This window comes from Microtus pennsylvanicus, chromosome 20, assembly GCF_037038515.1.
Source record: "Microtus pennsylvanicus isolate mMicPen1 chromosome 20, mMicPen1.hap1, whole genome shotgun sequence".
NCBI classification, from domain to species: Eukaryota; Metazoa; Chordata; class Mammalia; order Rodentia; family Cricetidae; genus Microtus; species Microtus pennsylvanicus.
In genome coordinates, this window is record NC_134598.1 from 23,821,812 (window position 1) to 23,840,845 (window position 19,034).

The window sequence follows — 19,034 nt, forward strand, 5'->3', positions numbered from 1 at the left end:
ACATGAAGCTTCAAGTGTTAGCATCTTTATAATAAAAAACCTTTGCTTTTCTAATCTGGCCAAGCTATTGGGTACGTGTAGCCAACTTGTGACTAACAAAGCAGACAGAACAAAACTACCCATGAAATTAACTGAAGAGTCTGGAGGTTCATGAAAATTAATAGCCCAATATGTTTGTATGTTTAGGAAAATTTAAGATATTAATAAATCTGTGAATGGCTCACTAGGAGACAGCTTACTTATATTAGCCTACTTTATTTTTTGTCTTAACAATAGTTCATTTTTATCCCACTACTCTATTTTAATGGTTAACATATTTCTGTTTTAATTAAAACACCAAGCTATAGATATTCTGCTCAGTAGCTGACTTAGAAACATCTTCAGAGTTATTGCAAAAGAGATTCAGATGAACAAAAGGATTATGACCTTGGAACTAATGATAAAATCCCTAGACCAAAACAAAATACAGCTACTAGCAGCAAATTTTAATTATGGACATTTCTTGTTAATAGAGTGTACAGTCCCTCAGAACATAACTGTTTCACACATCTTACCTTAAGAAAGAAGTTGTCATAATCTGTCCTGTATAAAAATTATTGTTGCCCTGGAATAAAGAAAATCGAATATTACTAATGTAGTTCAATAACTCATCACTGATTTAAATAAATGAACAAGAGCCAGAGACAGCCGCTTCTCCCATTATTAGGAGCCCCACCCAAAGACCAAGCTGCACAACTATCAGATATATGCAGAGGGCCTCGGTTCGTCCCTTGCTGTGTCTCTGACTGTTTCACTGGCTTTTGAGACCTTACTCCTCATTCTGGGTCGCCTTGCCCAGTTTTAAAACAAGGCGAGGTGCTTAGTCTCACTGCAATTTCATGTACCGTGTTTCGTTGATATCCACGGAAGTTCTGCCTTTTTCTAAATAGAAACAGAGAGGAGTGGATAGTATAAGGGATGTTGGGGTGAGGGACTATAAGAAAAGGAGAAAGGGGAAACCACAGTCAGGATGCAAAATAAAGAAATAAAAGATGAACAAGATTTTATAAAAATTGGCTATTTTCATGAAACTGAATTATCCTTATACTTACTACATTTTATAAATATACATAAAATACAGAATATATTTAGCATAGTTTATGATACATATTATAAAATGTTTTTCATTGAATTAAACTATACATTTAATGTCATCAAATAAAAATTTAAATTGTATGTAACATAACATACTACAAATGTAACACATACAATTATCTTTTAACATAATTGATTTTATGCGAAACAATGAATTATACATTACAATGTTTCACTTATGTTCTGGCCTATTCTCTATATGAAAGTAATTTTAGTCTACAGTATTGAGTTTCTCTTCACCTAAGAACACATATGGTAGTTTGCTACCAATTTATCCAAGTTATTGATTTTTCCATCATCTATAAGGGCTCATACCATTCACGAGATTGTTGCTGCTACAACATTATAAATTCATTGCCTGGAACACAGTTTGCTATTGAATGTCTGCCAGACTATGTTAACAAGGGTATTCACAGTAAAACCGAAGCTATAATACAATGAAAATGTCAAACAGATTCTGTAAGAATTGCTTACTTCCAAAGTCATTTGCATCTACCTAACCAAAGGAAGAATAGGAAATAAATATGGTATTAATTATCACTAATGCTCTATTGTATAGATCAAAGTACCTTTTATATTATTAAAAAATTAACCACTACTATGGTGCTACCCTGAATTACTAATGTATCTCGTAGGAGGAGTAATGATGCTATTTTCTTGAATTCAGCCCCAAGTAAATATTAATTTCATAAGATCACATTCATTTGTAGAAATCCACAGGCTATTAACTCAGATATCTTCACTGGCTAAATCATTACTGTGAAGATTGTCAAAACTTAGTAATAATATTAAGAATTATAGCATCATTACTTATCTTGACTTTATTGTTTGGAAATGTATTGCCTTTGTAAATATTTTCTTATATTTGTGCAAACGTGCACATGTGTATAAAGTTGTGTATCAATGAGTGTTGGTATCTATGGAAATAAATTTACATACAACTATGAGCCCCCCCCCCCCAACCAGGTTCTGAGAACTGTACTTGGATCCTCTGTAAGAGTAGCAACTACTCTTAACCACTGAGCCATCTCTTTGAATACTGAGTGATTATCTCTACCTCATACATTTTGAGATATTATTAAATAGTAGTTTGGGAACTTATATTATTTAGCAAGTAAAACCTTTTTCATCATTTTAACCAATTATTATATATATATTTATTTGGATACTGTGATAGCTCAATACATACATGTCATACGTAATGATTAGATTAGGATACTCAATACAGGCATACCAAATATTTTCATTTTTTATGTGTAGAGAGCATTTATAATCCTCTCTACAAATTCTTTTAAAGCATAAAACTAAGTGTTTCGAAGTATAGATATACTCTTGTTAAAGAGAATTATATATGTGAAATGAGATCTCAAAAATTTTAATTTCTTAATATTAAATATTTATCCTATCCTACTCAACTAAAGCAATGTCCTTTAACCATCTATGTCTTCCCCCTCTTACCTGTGGTGAATACTGTTCTAATTTCAAATCTATATGAATAATGCTTTTAATTTCCACATAGATTAAAACATTAACTATTTTTCTTTCTGTGCCTCACATATTTAACATAGTATTCTTCAGTTCTGTCATGCTGTTGGGAAACAGGCTTGTATACTGTTTATGACAGAGTAAGTAGCATTTGTGTATATATAATAAAATCCATGTATCACTGTATCCAACAGAAGAGTAACCTATGCTTGCTTCATTTCTGGACTTTTAAAAATAATGTTGTAATGAGTTAGAAATGCAGATCCACTTTCTGGACTAATTCACAAATTTTTGACAGATAGTTATAGGTGTGTTTCTCAATGAATCTCCTGCGGAGTGTACCAGGCTTTTCCTTTTAGGCCACCAACCAGCTCTCAAATCATGACACGGAGACTTATTATTAGTTTTTAATGCTTGGCTTTAGCTTATCTCTTATTTTATTTTGTTTTTCCTTATCTACATTTTGCCTATGGCTATTTCTCTCTTTCTCTCTCTCTCCTTCCCTTCCTCCCTCTCTCCTTTCCTCCCTTCCTTCCTTTCTTCCTGTATATTTTACTTTCACTGCTTCCGTATCTGGCTAACAACTGCCTGGTTGCTTGGCCCTGGGTGTATCCCTCTCTTTCTCCCTCTGTTCTCTTTCTTCTCCTGAACTTAGAGTCCTCCTTCTTCTTCTCCTGAGCCTAACTTACTCCTCCTATTCATTCTCTCCGCCTTTCAGCCCTGCCTATCTTTCTAATGCCTAGCTATTGCCTATTCAGCATTTTATTAGACCAACCAGGTGTCTTAGGCAGGCAGGGTAAAACAGCAACACATCTTTTCAGAATTGCACAAATGAAGCACAAACAAACGTAAAACATCTTTATTTCATTAACAAAGGAAGCAGAAACAAATGTAACACACCATCACATAATTAAAGGAATATTCTTCAGTATAAACAAATATAACACCTTTGCCCAGGTAAGATAATATTCTATAACAGAAGAGCATAATAAATGCATCTGCTACAGAATTATCATGGCTCTTTCAAAAGTTTAGAATGTTTTCATCTTGATTTGTTTTTATCCTTTCTGTGCTTTTCACCATCTATTTTGAAACTTTAACCGGCAGTTATTCATTTTCTTAATGAAGTCTTACAGCTTAGTTGTCAGCTTAGTTGTTTCTGGGTCAACTAAGACAAACGCCTCTAGGAAAGTCTGTAAGTGTATTTACTGAGAGCATTAAAGGAAGAAGACTCTCCAAGACAGTGGATGGCACTTTCAGGTGGTATGCAATATATAAGAAAGTCCGAGGGAAAAGGTGGGCAACCTGCCTTTCTACCTTGGTTCCATATGGACAAATTTACCTTTCCTGTATCCTCTGCTGCAGATGTCATTATTTGGTCACATATTATTTGGCATTCCAATATAAATGAAAGACTTGTAGTTTTCAAGATTAGGATTAGGATTATTGAGGCAACCAGGTTTACTAAGAGATTGCCCGTTTTAGTCTTTCTAGCCTGCGCACTGCTATTGGTGGACTACCTAGCCCATATTGTGCGAGCCAATTTAACCAGGCTCCTTTATAGTAAGTATTGATTCCATCCTGATCCTCTAGAGAATATTGGCTAATAAAAGTTGTATAAAGTTTCTTTGCTTTTTTTCTGATTTATTATTGTTATTATGTTTATGTGTTTGTGCTTGTTTATTCATCTAACTTATCTATTAAAATATCTCCACTAAAGTTAAAGTTTTTCGTGTAATTAATTTAGACTGTGATTATGAATGCATTAGCATATGCAATATCATTCATTAAATCCTTTATCTTCAAAGTTTCTGTTTATTTTTATAACTACCTCTGTTAGATTTCTCATTTATTTCAGGAGTTACTTGTTTGAATTAATTAATGAATGATACTGTTTCTGTTTAGTATACATTTTTTATTTTATAATCAATATGTTTCATTTTTATTAATTTATTTTTTCTACTAAACTTTTTCAGTGATAATAATCATCAAGGAAGTATTTCCTTTAAATTTTCTACGACAATGTTTGTACAACAATATCATACATCTTTAGTTATATAGTAATAACCATACAGAAACTTCCAAATTGTATTTTGGCAATTTCTATGTTGTTAATTTTCTTATGTATTCATTTATAGTTTAAAGTTTTTAAGGCTTTTTTACTTAATGCGTTTATTTTCTTGGTTTTTTTTTTGATACTTCGTATGTTTGTTCTGTATATACATCACTTATACCTTCCTTTTCCAGTCTGTAACACTTCCCATATTGTCCATCACCTTGTCCCTTTCCGATTCATGGACTTTCTTTGTTACATACACACACAATTCTTCTCTGTCTCACATGTACACACAGAAACCGCTGAGTCTACTTGCTGGTATTTATGTGTCTATGTGTCTAATGCTGACCCCTTGCTGTTGGATAACCAAGTGAAGTGCTGAGCATGGGAGTCGACTTATTCTCCTGCTTGCCATATTCATTGTCTATATATCTTCAAGTAGTCATTGTTCAAGTCTTTTTTAAGCAACCCGATTTTGGAAATTTCCTGACATCACTCAAAATCAATAAACTTGTATGTAAAATATTTCGATGACTATTTAAAACAATAAGATTTTTTATATGGATATTCTATGAAATGCTAAAGAAAATAATTCACTACTCTCAGTAAATTTCCTATACTTAGATTTATTATAAATACCCACATATATAATTCTAAAATTTTTGCTCATGATATATAATTTAATAACATTTTAAAATATTAAACTTAGTTCTATCAACTTTAGTTTTTTAGTAATATAACTGGTGTTTTGAATAAAATTTGGTTAAATATGCTAAAATGATTCATGGTAATAATAGTTGCCCTATGTACTCTAGAAATGAAATAATAAAAAGAGCATGCATAACAAATCTGAGATGATTATGGAAATGTTAACAACTCACAAAAACCAGACAAGTAGAACTGATATCACTTATTAATATTTTTACACATCTAAATGCATATTCAATCCTGGCAAGTTGGGTAAAGAGATATGTGTGACATTCAAGCATGCATGGGGACATTTATTGTTTGAAGAAGGAAACCATCAAGTGGGAAGTAGTGGAGACAGGGGGAGGCCATGCGTGAGGGCCAAATTAGAGCAAAGTAGAATAAGAAATATGTATGAAAATACTAAGCTGAAACTCATTACTTTGTATGGATATATTAATACAAAAGTTCAATAATAACCTAATTATGAATTATATAAGTTTCTTCTATGACATGTCTGTTATTGTTATATGTTACTTTAAGAGACTGAACTTCCTGCATTCTTCCCAGACAGTTTCCCCCGTGAGCACTTGAACTGCAACACGCGTTACATCTACTATGTTACATCACTCAGAAGAATTTACCGTAGATAAGAAACACAAAACATGATAGAAAATGAAAGACAGAAAGATTACCTTTCTCAAAAAATCTATGCTCATCGGACTCTTAAATCTTGTCTGCTTTCCCTTCCGTATCATTCTTGATGTGAATCTTACAGGAAGAAAAATGGGTTAAACAGACAGTGTGTCACTGTCAAAAGAAACCTATGCTCAGGGATATACCAAATTCCCAGAGCTTTCATCATTAATATTTTATGAGTCTCAGTGATCTGTCTCATCGAAAAGAAAAATTTATCTTTCATTTGTGCAAGCATTGCCTGCCGAGTAATAGATTTCATCTCTATAAGCCAGTGGTGAAGTGCAAACCACAGCAGAGATACCAGGAAGTAAAGTGCTCACTTTATTTCTTTTTACTGGAGTCTGGCTGCACTTGACTATAGCTGCAAAGTCAGCCAAGCAAAGTAAAAGATCTTTGGGGAGCGATGAAGACAGTTCCCTCCCAACTCACATCAGCCCCTGCTTGTGAATGTCTACTGTTGTTGAAAATGACCTTTTCAATAAGATGAGCAGCAACGATGCCTTTTCTTTTTATATCAAAGTATTGATATAACAAGAATATTAATGTACTACATTTGGGTAAATAAGCCCACTGTCTCAATTTTGAACATTCAATTCACTATAGATAGGTAAATTAAAGATCTCCAAATACTTTAAACTGAAAAGATACCGTTTTGCCCCTTGTTAAACAGGGCTTGGCTTCCTGGCTCATGAAGTAAGGTTTACTTAACAGGTTTATCTGTGACACTTTGGCTGAACTCCATGTATTTATATATAAAGATCCATACAAGACAGAATGTTCTAAGATTCAGCCTCTTTGAAACCACAAACAGGGGAAGATCCATAATGTTGACTCTAACAATTATTTCTTATATTGGACCTCAAAAACATAGTGAACAAACGCAAAATTTGATAAACTGAGTTACATCAAACATGATGACATCTGCACAGCAGTGGTCACAACCAGTGAAGTGAAAACGAAAGCCATGAGAGGAAACCCTCTGTAAATATTTTTTTCTGATAAATTAATTCAGAAACATGAAAGAAATTAACCTCTTTAAAATATGAAAAAAAGAGCTGGCTAGATATTTCTAAAAAGAAACACACAAATGACCAATTGCTTTGCAGGAAAATACTCAACATCACAGATCATCAGAGAAATTCAGATGAAATGTAGTATAAAATATGACTTGACACCTACTAGCTAGGTTGTATCAAATGATGCAATAATGTATTAAAGAGAATATGGAGAAAAGGGAATCCTTGAATAATACAGATAATAATGTCAATAGTATAGTCACTAAGGAGAACAATTTTGGAAGATCCTCAAAAAATTAAAAATATAGCAAACATATGATCTGATAATTCTGCTACCAGATATACAACGTTAAGGGATTAAGATGAATAAACTGAAGAGATATCTTCTAGTCCACTTTCATTGGTACCTCATAAAGATAACCCAGATAGAATCACTTTAGAGGTCCCTCAATTGACAAATGGGTAAAGAAAAGGTAAAGGCAATGCCTCTATCTCTCCATTCACAATGACATAGCAGTCATCTTTGAAAGAAATAGGAAATCCTTGTCATTTCTCAAAAGGTAAGTAATAATTTCAGTTGCATGCTATATCTGGAAAGAACTAAGATGGCAGGAACAGGAATGTGATTTAAGGGTGAGGAAGATGTTCAGAAAATGATACAAGATACTAGCTGGATGTGAATAATCTCAAGAGATCTATTGTATAATAGGATGGCTACAGTTAACAACAACTTCCTAGATTCTTAAAATAGTAAGAGAATAAAATCATAGGTATGTAAGTTAATACATAAATGACTTAGTTTCATGTATCCATTCCACATGGAATATGTATAAATCCTAAAGTATTGTGACATTGTAAACATGGAATTTTTAAAATTAGTCCATACAAACATTAACAGCAGCAGCAAAAAGTGGCCACATTTACATTGGATGCCATTATGCTGTGGGTTAATGCTTTTATACACTGTAAAGACTTATCACTCATATTGGTTTAATAAAACACTGATTGGCCAGTATCCAGGCAGGAAGTATAGATGGGGCAACCAGACTAGGAGAATTCTGGGAAGGTGAAATGCAGAGTCACTTGCCAGTAAGACACAGAGGAAGATGAGACTGCCTCATAAAAGGTACCAAGACACATAGTTAAAAATACACAAAATTATGGGACAGTATAAGTTCTAAGAGCTAGTTAACAATAAGCATGAACTAATAGGCCAAGCAGTTTATAATTAGTATAAGTCTCTTGTGTTTCTTTGGGACTGAATTTGCTGTGGTACCAGGTGAGACAGAAACTCTGTCTACACCATTCTTCTTCCACAGAATAAACCAGAGTCACAGAAAGAACCAGGTAGTTTCTGCATGTCAATCAATACTTGTGTGAAGAAATGTGTTTAGTACTGTAGGAAGGAGAGAAGGTCTTGAGTGAGTTAGTCTGGTTTTGGGGGACATAGTGTTTGCTATATTCTTCTTTCTTATCATCATTACAGTCCAGTATCAAGCACTGTAGCAAACTACTCTTGAACCAAGTGTGAAGGTTAATTAAGAGCATTGAAGAAATAAGAAAAGGGATATAGAAGTGGAAAAAAACCCTGGCTGAAATTCAATATGAATGCATTTTGACATGGTTATAAATACGGTATGGATATGATCTATCAAGGCTCACAGGAATTGCCCAGGTTAATGAAGAATGAAAGATCCTTCAAAAGTTTCCTTGGGAATCCAGCTATGAGTGTTTATGATAGATCCATCAGTGTTTTTCAATGACTATCAAGTATGTCTTTCTTCCCATGGGTATATGAAGACTCATTCTGTTCACCAATAGAGACCTCCTATTCAGAGTAGCTAACCCCGCCCTTGTGTTATACCTAATAAACATACTGTTCTAGGTTGCTATGATAGGGGTCAGAGAATTCCATTGGATCAGAGTTTCATGTATGTTGGCGGTGTTTCTCTCCTTCATTCCCTAACTACCTCTACCCAGGGTTTCTATTCCCAAGGATGTGCAGGATACAACATAGAACACAATCAGAGAGAGGAAAACCGTGTTTCTGTAAAGGTATTGTCCTTCACTACTGGCACTAGAATTTGAAACAACACAGAAAATCTGATTTTCTGCTTGTTTTTCTTTTGTTTTTGTCAATATTTTCATCTCATTTTTAAGTATATGTGATTGTTTAATACTTTTCTTACCTATTGTGTATTAAAGAAGTCTTTGCTTATTTTGGCATAAAACTGTATCGCTTGAGTTTATACATTGTTGAAAAGAAGAAGGCAAACATTTAGGTCACTTTAAAACATTTGCAATTTATTTCTCAGTTATATCTGTGCCTACTAGCATGCTCTGATATGATAATCATTACTAATGCTTAGGGTAGGTGTGGCTCTTTATTCGAAGTATAGCTACTGTTTTGACAGAGTACATATTGCTTTAGAAATCACGTGGTACTGAAATATTTGTGTTATAATTAATATTCTGGCCTTGCGTAGCCATCTAGTTGGAAGAATAAGATCTGTGAAAAAAATAATACAAACCCATGCTCTACTAAGTGTGAGGAGAACAGATTCACTGTGTTTGTACTATTATGTAGGGATAAAAAACTTAAAAGATATTATTTGGAAAATCATACAGCTTTGCACCATTTGGAAGAGACACACCTGCTAAGAACTACTTGAACCTCCCTCTAACAAAGATGTATCTATTTAATATTTGTAATAAAAGTACATAGGATTCTCATGAGTGGTGAGATCAACATTCACTGTGCATGCTAATGTGACATGATCATAGACTTGTGAAGGTATTTCTTTTCTCACATTCTGGATTCACAGAATTGGAAGCTTCTAACTTTGCAACCCTAGGAAGAGTGTGAAAGAACAGTGAACAATGCCTTGTTTCCCTTTGGTCTTGGACTATCTTTGGAACAAGAATAACCTGGATTACCCTTTGTACAGCATTAATGAGGATCCCAGGGAAGGGTAAATTTTAACAAAAACACTACCTGTTTTTTACCACCAACTTTTGGGAGCTCTGTTACTTGCTTTAAGCTTCCAACCACAAAACAATGTTTCTGTTTACACAAAACTTATCTGATTTTCTTCCAAGGCTCTCCTTTTCCTATTAAGTTAGTGAACTCCGTAGCTCTGCTGCCCAAATAATAACCTAAAAGACTCTCCGAGTGAAATCATTTTTGACACTGATCTCATTGGTTTTTCACTATTTCAAAAATCAGACCATATAAGGTCTCCCATTCTCAATTTGATTTAATAAGTTTATTAGATGTGTGGTCTATTTCAATTGAATATTCTGCACTGCAGCCATTGTGATCAACTGCTAGTTTTCAAATTCAGTTAATATACTTCAGCCCTCAAGGCCCTTTAACCTCTATTCTGTTTTCCTGGGTAAAACCCTATTCTCCTCTCATCTTTTCAAGAAAGTCCATGACTCCTACAGGATTGTTTATATCTCTTTTTAGGGTTAAACTTAGAGATCTAAATTTATCGCACTGGGAAAAATTTTGTATTGAATGAAACTGTAGACATTTATTTGTATGTGTGTGTTTAGAATACAGTATATATGCAATGATTGCTTGCTAGGTGATATGTGCTTTCCCACTAATTGACTGTTTAGGGAAAACAAAATTGAATCTTATATATAGTTATTTGAGAAAATATTTTTGTTTTGACAGTTCTTTCTGGGTCTCTCGAATAATACAAATTCCACAGAAAATCTTAGAGTTGTTAAAATTATATTGCTTCTCTTTCTTGTTTAGACATTAAACTAACCTTTTCCCTAGAAAAATGTTATAAGAGAAATTAAGATGCAAATAAAAGTATTCTTTTATTAGGAAATTAAATTCTCCTGTGGTGATATTTTAGTGATTAATAGGAGTTTGAAGTCCAAGTTATCCAGAAATTTCTAATATTCCCAATAACTTGTAATACACAAAAATGCTAGAATAAAACTTAAGACAATGCAAATCAAAGTCTCATGAGAAAGATATTAGTTCTCTATTTCAGTAGTTCGTATAAAATGCCTTTTCCTCTTCAAATATATATGAAAATATTTCAGACAGTGTCACCAAAAAAATGTTCATGATCTTTCATGACCTCCCTTACCAGAGAGAGAGAGAGAGAGAGAGAGAGAGACTGTATACTCTTAGACCTGTGTTTCTCAACCCACAGGTTGCAATACCTTTTGGGGTCAAATGACGCACTGGCCATTGGAAAACACAGATATGTACATTACAATTCATAGAAAAATTACAGTTATGAAGTAGCAATGACAATAATTTTATGATAGAGGATCACCACCACGCGAGGAACTGTATTAAAGTATCGCACCATTAATAAGGTTGAGAGCCACTGTCACAGACTTTACATAGTAGTCAATAAAACTTGCATTCAATTGCACTTTGAAGTTTGCAGTTACTTAAATCTGAAAAAGATCTAAAGTAATATTGACATTGATTCTTAGGACAGTCTTTAGAGGCATGCTCAGTGACATTTGACCTTGTTCTTACTTTTATATTAGAATATACAAAAGATTCCATAATTTCCCCAAGGCAACATTCAATTCAATGTTTCAGTCTTCTCAAGTTGAATTAAAATTAACTCATGAAGCAGAATGTAGAGATATATCAGAATAGATTTTTTTACATAGATTTATTTTTACACAAAATGGGCTGATTCAATTATAATGAAATAGGTTTAACAACTGCTTTGACAGCTTATTAATTTCTTAAATATAAGATAAGCTATTTCAACTGTTGTTTTACAATTCTTCACATCTTCAACCTTATTAGTGCATGGTCCATTGCTTATAGAAAATATTTACAAGGTTGTTTACATCATTTGGGTAGGTTGAACACAATATAGTAAGATGTAAACCATACAATGCTTAAAGACATCATTTTGTTCGATTTAGATGACACTTTTTCCTTCCCTTGTGAGAGCTAGTGTGTTTCTAATGTTCACAGTAAACCATTTTTCACAAACTCTTCCTTTGATTTATATAATTACTTATATTGCTTGACATATTACTTCTGTGTTCATAAGGAACACAATGTCGTTTTTGGCATTTTTTGTTCACAGAATAGAAACATGTAAAATTAATATCCAGGATTAATTTCACGGTGTTATTTTTTAATGACTGAGTAATATTCAATTATTACATGTAGTACATTTTCTTTATTCATTCATCTGTTGAGAGACATCTAGTTTGTTTCTGATTTTTGGCTATTATGAATAAAGCAAAAATAAACATGTGTCTTGTGGTGTGATGAAATATCTCTTGGGTACATGTCCAAGAGTGGTATAGCTATATCTTGAGGAACATAGAGTCCCATCTTCCTGAGGACCTGACACACCAATTTCTATAGTAGATGCATGAGTTTCAGTGAGGAACAATGGATGAGTATTCCTCTTACTCCACATCCTTGCCAGCATTAGCTGTCACTTATTTTGTTGATCTTCGTATAACAGGAAATCTCAAAGCACTTTTATTAGAATTTCCCTGATGGGGAAAGTACTTCTCAGAATTTTTCCTTTCCTCTATTGAGAATTCTCTATTTAAATATTTTTTCCCATTTTTAAAATTAGGCTGTTTCCTTTATATTTAATTTATTAGTTCTTTAAACACTTTGGATATTAGCCCTTTATCAGATGTAGAGTTGATAAAAATATTTTTCCATTCTGGAGGATATCTTTTTGTCAAAATGACAGTATCTTTTGCCTTGCAGAAGCTCCTCAGTTTCATAAAATCTTGTTTATTCATTATTGATCTTATACTTCTGCTGATGTTCTATTCAGACAGTTTTTCAATGAGTTCAAGGCTATTCCCCATTTTCTCTCCTATCAGTTACAGTGTATCCATTTTATGCTGAGGTTTTATTTTTCTATTATTTTCTATTTGGAGTCAAGTTTTGTGCTGGGTTATAAGTATGGATCTCTTTGGATAATTCTCTGAGCAGCCATCCAGTTTCACTAGCACCATTTGTTGAAGATGCTGTCTTTTCTTTTCCAGTGTGTGCTTTAGGCCTCTTTAAGAAAAATAAGATGCACAAAGATGTTTGGATTTGTTTCTGGATGTTCAATTTTATTCCATTGATCAACATGTTTTGCTTTATGTCAATACCATGCTGATTTTATTACTATAGGTATGTAGTACAACTTGAAGTTTGAAATGGTGAGCCCTTTAGCAGTTCCTTTATTGTTAAAGATTGTTTTAGTTATCGTGTTTTTTTTGTCCCCTATGAAAGTGATAACTGTCCTTTCGAGATCTGTGAGGAATTGTGTTGGAATTTTGGTGGGGATTTTTATGGCCATTTTTATTATGTTAACCTTCCTGATCCAGAGCATGAGAGATATTTCCATTTTCCAATTACTTATTCAATTTCTTTCTTAAAAGACTTGAACTTTTGATTAACAAGCCTTTCATTTGCTTGGTTACAGTTACTCCAAGATATTTTCTATCATTTGATGCTATTTTGAAAGATGCTGTTACACTGACATCTTTCTCAGTACATTTTTCATATGTATGTAGGAGGGCTACCGAATTTTATGAGTTAATTTTGCATCCAATTACTTTGCTTTGAGTCTGTATCATCTGTAGGAAAACCTTATTCAACATATTTTTAGGGGCACTTATGCATTATATATTTTATATTTAAATAATGAGATACAGTACTTAAGTTTTTGGAGGAAGATAAATTGCTACTTCAGGTACAGGAGAAAAATGCTTGAAAGACCATTCCACTTATTTGTGTTTCAATATGGTTACATAGATACATTGTAGAACACATACAGTTATTAGCATTCATTTTGAGAACCATGATTTTGGTTGGCAAAAAAAACCAAAAAAACAAAAACATGGCAACCAGTTTTTCCTGTCTGTTGAACCATCCATTGCTTTAAAAATGACATATTAGTAGGCACAGAGAAAAAATAAGTTTTAATAACAGATTTAATGTATACTCAAATTAATATGCTGCCTCGTAAACCTAGCTTCCTGGTGTAAGATTAAAAATGCAATTATCATTTTCTAGCATTATTAAAATGTTAGCAAGATTATTAAAGTATTTAATTTTTATAATGAACTTATGTTATCAGCATGAAAATGTCTTTTAAAAGATGTTATATAATAAATCAAGGCCATGTATAGTGTATTTAAATAACAGTAAACACTTAAATTATGCACTAATCTACAGAAGAGTTATTAAAAGTGAATGAGATTCACTGGATGTGATTGGAAATAATTTCTCTATGATCAAAGTTAATAGTGACAGAGGTATCATGTGCTTTGCTGTAACTATTTTGCAAGTCCACATTGAAGAAAGCACATATGGTAATTCTAAGAAAGCAACAATAGTGGCGTGCAAGTAAAAAAAAAATGTACCTAATATATTGTTTTCTAGTAACCTGCCCTATGAACCTATAGATGCAAAGAGCCAGTAGTGAATTCATTTTACTGTGATTATTTATTAATATGGTGACTTTTGAGGATAATGAAAATGAGTGCAATCAAAATAGTTTTTATTTGAAAGTCTGTGACCCAAAGGAGAAGCAAGTATTTATTAGATGGAAATTAGGTAGATAATTTTAATCTCATACGGATTCCACTAATTTTTAGTAGTTTATATTCTAGTAGCTTTTGAACTCACAGTCGTTCTGAAATCTTTCACACAACCTCTGTAGTCACAACCTAACCAAGTCTCAGCAGGGAAAGAGGAGGTGGACACAAAGTCCTAACCCTAGGTGGGAAGCTGTTTGCAATTAGAAACTTCTTAGAGTGGGCGGAACAGTTTTCTGTAAGAGTATAGCCCTGGATCGGTCGACCACGCTCCAGTGGAACAAAACATATTCAAAGCCAGCATGCTCAACTGAACTTAATGGGTTAAAATGGACACAAGGTGGGTAGGTTCTGTGTGTGAACATGATGGAAAGGCATTGTAGGGTATTCTTACAGAACTAACAAGCTATTTGTAAACCTTTAGAGATTTATAGCAGAACTAACAGACATATGAACCCACAGAGACTGAAAGCGCGCACAGGTGCTGGCTCAGGTCTGGGCTTAGTGGGGTGTCAATTCTAGAAGTGGAAATGAGCTAAGCCACCGCAACTCTGAAACAGTGGCTAAATCCCGTTGATAGTCACTGGCATGTGAAAAATTATTTTCTTCAATGGGATCTTATGGAGTATGCAAACGACTCTTCAAGGCAGCCAGTTCCTATGATCATCGTGGACGGCCCACAGAAAGTGAACTCAAGGGTATTTTTTCACTTGCCAAAGCTTTCCTTCCAACAGCCTTGCAGGTTTTGTGTGTATATATTATGGTTTCCAAGTTTGTGTTTTCACAGGATTCCTGTATGGGGACATATGTGCCAAATGTCTTTACATGTATTTCTTGTGCTTTTCTTTGTCTTTTTTTTTCTTTTCTTGTGGTTGTTTGTCTAGTTCTTTTTCTGGTTTACTTGTTTTGTTCTCTCTTATTTTATTACTTTTGCTTTCCAAATAGAGAAAAAGAAAGGGTGTGTATTTGGATGGGAGAAGAGGTGAGACTATCTGGGAGGAGTTGAGCGGAGAAAATATAATCAAAATGGATGGTATAAAAATAAGAGCTATTTTCAATAGAAGAAATATAGATAACAACAATACAAAGCAACTTGGCATAGTAAGAGGGTGACATGCGAGAAAGGGAGTGGTTGATATGGGTAGTAAGGGAAATAGAAAGGCAGAATATTGAGAAGAAAAATGGACTGTATTATATGTTTAAAATTGTCAAAATTATACTAATTATTTAATAATAGTAGAAAGTAAAAAATAAAGTTACAAACATTCAGTAAGAATTAGTTGTCAAATATTCAAGAAAAAGTGCTTATATAGCACAATTTATGAAGACTAAAAACTTATGACTAAGAAGCCTTTTTGAACAAGGACAATGGAAGCTACATATTCCAAATAATATCTGAACTCTGGCAATAACATGTCTGATATTTTGAGTATTGCTGTGACTACAGTGTACATACTGATGTGTTAGTCAGTTGCTCAGTTACAAAAAGACAACCTGGAAGACCATGGGAACTGTTCAAGTGATCTAAACAAACCAGGGCAGTTCTCCTGGAACGTTCCTGAGATGTCCCAAAGCATCTTAATTGTCCTAAACAATTGCTGGTCATGACAGACTGTAGTTCATGTCTTCTGAGATGTTGTCCAGAGGGAAGACATCTGAACTTGTTCTTTTATATCTTCATTTAAACAAATACTTTAATTATTGAAGCTTCCATGTCCCCAGAGAAATGGGACAGTTTCCAGCTCATTACAGCTTGTGAAATACACTGTCTAGGGTCCCATGCCCAGTGGGAGCTGTTACAGCACCCGAGAAAATCGGGATTCTCCCTTCAAGAAAGGTGTTTCCATTGGAAACAACACTGTGTTTCACACATTGGCACTGTCTGAGAAGTCTATTTAAAAGTGGATACCATGGGGACCACCGTACAATTTAAAAAATAATAACAAAACAAGAAAAAAAAAGCAAGCAAACAAACACTAGAGTACAAACCAGAACTCAGGATCCCTAATACTTCAAATGGCATTAAACGGGTTTCTTCATTTTGACAATGAATGCTATGAGTTGAATCATTTCTAAGGCCATTTTACCTTGAAAAGTCCATTATTTTTTCAGCATTGCTATGTGTGTTTCTTTTCTCAGAAGGATGATTTCTTTGACTAACAGGAAATAAAGTAAAAGTTTATACTGCAAAAGAAACTGGTAGACAGCAGCTCATTTGTCTTACTGTATTTCTTCAGAGACAATCTGAAGTATATCTATTTGTCAAGTGAGAGATTTTCTTAATAGGAGTTTAATACTAACACATATCAACCACAGTTTTGGCATCTTCTGGGAGAAAAGAAAATAAAGCTTTCACAGTTGTAAGTGGCGAAATGTATATTGTTATTTTCAGAACAAAACTGCCCAGTGAAATGTCGTGTTCCCTATTAAAATCCTTTATACTGTAAACAATATAAAATTTCATTAAGACTTCTGTTCAAAAAATAACTTCTTTTATATACAATGTGTATACACACACACACACACGCACCCACATACATACATATATATATATATATATATATATATATATATATATATGACACTCTCAACTCAGTTTTCTGATTCTATGTACAATTGTCTTCATGATTGCATGGCTGTCAGCCTCCAAATCTATTTCCTAAGTTCCTAATATATCGACAAATAACAGCTTCCCACAAATTCTGACTTAGAAGTCTTATATACCTCAACATCTTGTTAATAAGAAATAAATGACGGTAATGCAAAGATGGTATGTAGGTATGCATATACTATCCTCTAGAAATGTTGAGAGCTTTGCTTTAAGGAAACATGGAGACAGAAGGAGACGTTATCTCTTAAAAACATCACAATAGTATATATTCATAACTGGGTAGCTGAATGCCTCTCTGATCCTCAGATGCCCTTCATGTTACAATCTTTGAAAAGATGGTACAGAGATTCTCACAGTCAATCATCAATTGCATAGATGGATTTGCATCCACATAAAATAACTGAAACACACTCCTCAACACTCTACGTTTCCAACTCGAGAACTAAATAGTTGAAAAGATGTACAATCCTGTACAATAAAAGAACTTCTGGAGGCATCAAAATCCGTGACTTCAAACTCTAGTATACTACAGAGCTACAGTACTAAAAAGAGGTATTGGCATAAGAACAGACAGGAGGTGGCTGGAGAGATGGCTCAGTGGTTAAGAGCATTGCCTGCTCTTCCAAAGGTTCTGAGTTCAATTCACAGCAAAAATATGGTGGCTCACAACCATCTGTAATGAGGTCTGGTGCCCTCTTCTGGCCTGCAGACATACACACAGACAGAATATTGTATACATAATAAATAAATAAATAAATAAATAAATAAATAAATAAATAAATAAATAAATATTTTTTATAATAAAAATCTGATCCAGTTAGCAATGAGCACTCATGAAGTGTATGGCAGGAAAATAAGCACATTTGAGGTTCATGTTGAGTCAGCAGATCTGAACCTGTCACCATGAGGCTCCTTCTGAAGTCTTCCTGCTCAGGAGTGTCCCTGTTTCATTATTTTATTTGTTGATTATTCTAATGCTTCAAAGACCCAGTTCTTTGATAGTTTGTAGGAATATGATTCTCTTGACGGTGTGAGGTTGTCAAGATTCACAAAGAAGATCATTGTGTTATCACCTGTTCGTGATCTGTTTTCTCACCATTGAAGGAGAAAATTGGTTGTCCAGGAAGCATTAAGTAAAAATATACTGCGGAGTAAGAGAAAGGGGAAGGGAGACAAGTTGGCTTCTTCAGGAGGTAGTTAGGAAACACAGCACCGAGTGATTAACATTGGAGCGGATGCACAGATAAAGTGGAGAAGTAACTGTGGTTGTCTGACCCAGCCTGCAAAAGACTGGCTGTTCCCCAGTTTCTTCTTTACAAAGCTACCTTGTTTTCTATTTATTCTATGATTTCAAAGATTAAAATTATTAAAATTATAACTTTTTTAAAATGTTGAACATTTCACTGTTTTTTTTTCTGGCATTTAAGGTTTTAGCATTTTAAGATAACACTTTCTGCTAATTCTTTTTCGTTTTTTCAGCAATGATTTCCTCGTAAATGCCATTTGTGCTGGCTATGTTAACTTGACCTAAATTAAAGCCATTTGGAAATGGGGAATTTAAAAAATTGAAAAAGTCTCCTCCAGATTGGCGGCTGGAAAAACTTGTCAAACCTGTTTTTATTTCCTTAATTGATGTTTGATGTGGTAGGGCTTAACCTACTGTGGGCAATGCCACTCTTTTGCAGGCTGGGTCAGACAACCACGGTTACTTCTCCACTTTATCTGTGCATGTATGTATGCATATCTGTACTGTATGTATGCTGAGCAAACCACGAAGATCAAG

The 19,034-nt window shown here is 33.8% G+C and overlaps 1 protein-coding gene across 9 annotated transcripts in view; it reads right to left on the reverse strand.

Annotated features, from left to right (window-relative positions):
• The window catches only part of Mgat4c (MGAT4 family member C), a 481,385-nt gene that overhangs the window by 33,912 nt on the left and 428,439 nt on the right, over positions 1 to 19,034 (reverse strand). For 8 of the 9 annotated variants that reach the window (XM_075954476.1, XM_075954475.1, XM_075954472.1 and 5 more), the window contains one exon: positions 555 to 604. The gene's annotated coding sequence lies outside the window, so the exon portion shown is untranslated. Of the gene's footprint in view, positions 1 to 554; positions 605 to 6,057; positions 6,121 to 19,034 lie in introns of those variants that run through there. The other variant, XM_075954473.1, reaches the window with a different exon arrangement.